Source organism: Dipodomys spectabilis, unplaced genomic scaffold, assembly GCF_019054845.1.
Source record: "Dipodomys spectabilis isolate Male_0828 unplaced genomic scaffold, ASM1905484v1 ptg000091l, whole genome shotgun sequence".
Lineage (NCBI taxonomy): Eukaryota > Metazoa > Chordata > Mammalia > Rodentia > Heteromyidae > Dipodomys > Dipodomys spectabilis.
Window position 1 is genome coordinate 540,986 of NW_024870768.1, and position 3,220 is coordinate 544,205.

Sequence of the window (3,220 nt, forward strand, 5' to 3'; positions counted from 1 at the left end):
AGATACAGACTGATGTGAGCATCCCATGCAAGGAACAAGAATTCATTGAGTCTCATGAATGACACATTGATGAAGGAAGAATACTGACATTGCCTGCATGCATGCTTTTATATTCTCAGACCTATGCCCAATCCCTCCTTTTTTAAAATCAGTCTTTTCACACTGATTCTCTGGAAATGAAAATAGCTCACACAAACTTTGCTAGCAACATTTCTGTCAGAGGAGACTTTAGGAGGGAAAATTTCCCACTATTTTTGTACAATTTTAAAGCAAACAAAACAAATACTATAGGATCAGCTACACAAGGAAAACAAGCATAAGGGCACAGTACAATGTTGAAAGGATCTTAGGAGATATTTATGACTGTGTGTACATATGTGTATATTATTGACTTTGCCTTCCATAAGCCTCCTAGTTCTAGGAATCCAGTACTACAAAGAAAGATCATGTCGAGGAGAGGCACTACCAACTCCCAGGATCCACACTGGCTCAAGAGAAATGCCAAAGCACCTGCGGTTCCAGCTAAAGGATAGGGAAGAAGGCGCTGATGAGTGCAAGAGTTGGGTGTGTGCATCATGCATCATAGCATAGCAGGTAAAGTAGAGGAAGGAATACAAAGGTGCCTCTAAAATTACCACAAAATTGCCTGGAAACATGAGCATGATAGTGTTTTTTGTGTGCGTGAAAATACTGTACAGACAGGTTATAATTACATGGGCAAGATAATGAGTACATTTCTTATCAAGCATTGTAGCCTCCACCTTTGTTTCCCCTTCCCATCCTCCCCCCGCCCCCCCACCCAATCCTCCACTCCCCCTCCCCGCTCCACCAAAGTTCGTTTTCAACATAATGCCTTGTACAGAAGCCCCTCATTACAATTGTTTTTCCCTTCTTAATGGGATCTTATTTGATGTGTGTGTGTGTGTGTGTGTGTGTGTGTGTGTGTGTGTGTGTGTGTGTGTGTGAAATATTATCTGTTCCTTTGCTCTACTCTCCTTTCTGTCTCCATGGAGCCTCATATTATACAAGGTAAGGGTCTAAATCATATCTATGAGAGAAATGACTTCATTTTGTGTTCGCAGCCTGTTCGGAAAGACTCAAGCATTTTGGACTCCAAAACCCTAGCCATCAGTGAGACTTGTGGGAGCAGTTTTTGACGGTGAGGAAATCCTGCCACCTATTCTTTCTCACCACACACTGATCAAATATTTCTTGGCATTCCTTTGCCCAGTATTTCCTGCCACCCTACCATGCAGAACTTTACTTCATTGTACTGACAGAACAGGCATCATCATTTTCTGTTTTATATTGAATATTTTACTACTTAAGAAACTTTTGTTTTAATTCCTGCTGTGAACCTATTCAAGTTGTACTGGTGTTGCTAAAAGTATAAGGACAGTGTTTAGGTGGGCTAGTAGCACAAAGTTCTTAACAAATCTACAGCCTATGAAAATGTCCTAGGAGGATATAATATCAATTTAGAATGCAAGCTGTGGGATTTCTGTGTGATAGACTAACAGACATAGAAACTAATAGGATAACACTTTATCTTATAGTATAAGTATCTTAAACATGAACCAATATATTTCAGAATCTTTTATAAAGTTTTATTTTAAAATACACAATATGTTCACAACGAACCCAAATTTGCGTGAAATAAGCCAACATAAAGGAACAGGCTCACTTCATTACATCAGAGTTCAATGCTTGCCTACTCTTACAAAAGCTTAAAATTGAAGAAGGCTCTACTGCCAACTCCAAGATAATTTTTCTCATTATGCCAAATCCCTTAACTTCAGTTATTTTTCTAATATGTTACCAGATATGATTTTAGTATTGTTCACCCTTCCTCATCACATCCTCTTAAGCATTTCCACAATGATAAATGATTTATACATATATGAATATTATAAATCCATGTATGTGTCTGTTTATATTTATGTGTACATATTTATGTACACAGAGAAATGCTCAACATCCCAGACCATAAAGAAAATGCAAGTCAAACAGAATTGATCCAAGCACTGGTATTTCATAATTATAATTCCAAATAACTCAGAAGGTTGAGATCTTGTATCTGGGATGAAAGTCAGCCCAGAGAGGAGTCGACAAACATTTGTCTCCAAATATACATCAAAATGCTTGAAGTGGAGCTTTGGCACAAGTTGAACAAAACAAAGCCCAGCACTGAGATTTCATTTATCTCCAATTAAAATAGCTATCATCAAGAACAGAGCAACAACAAATGTTTCTAAGGAGACAGGGAAGAGAGAACCCTATAAACTTGTAGGTGCCAAAATAAACCATCATATGTATAAGGATATGTATACACACATATAGACACACAAATGTATGCACACATCTTATCCCATATGATAGTAATCTATTCTGTCATGGAGACTACCAGGCTTACCTTGTGGTGGAGGCTGGAGCTGCAAACTCTTTCCTAACTTTCTCTCACATGCGTGCTCTCCCACACTTTTCAGCTGTCCTGTTCCTCTCTTGTGATTCTCAGTGTTCTTCCAGTATGGCTTTTCTGAATATAATCTCTTCCTTGTTTCCCAGACTCTTCTCCTTCAGCATCTGATGAAGAAATCTACTCCCCCACACTGAAGTCCTCTCCTCTTGCTCTTTTCTGTTGGTTCTAACAAGAGAAACACAGGAGAGAATTAGGTTCTGTTGAGGTCAGATTCCTACCATTTGTACTTTTTGTGCTCCCACAAGCAGTTTTGTTGTCTTCAAAATGGAAGCCCTCTGGTTTTCTTCACATCATGTATTCCATATATGGTACATTATTATATGTTGGAGAACCTGTCAGTCCCCTGTCACATAGCCCTCTCCACCAGGCTTGTTCCCTGGAGCTGGAAGGAGCTGCCTACCTCATTACTGCATTCTGAGACCAGAGCACACCTGAGATGAGTTACAACAGAGAATGCACAACAAAACAGTCCTGCACCCATCCCATGATGGCCATGAACATGCAGGGAGACAAGATCCTGAAGGAATGGAGTAAGGGAGTGAACAGAGGGATGGAGAGACTGTGAGAATCTAATAAAACTGATAAAAAAAAAAACCCTGGGCTTTGTCTAAGCCCAACTGAGCACATTCTGCCCAATCTACTACAAACCCTCCCTAGCTCCTTTTTGGGCAACTTGTTCTGTTTTCAAATGATAATCTTGAACTCACCCTGACCCTTGCACTCTCTGATCTTCACTGTCAG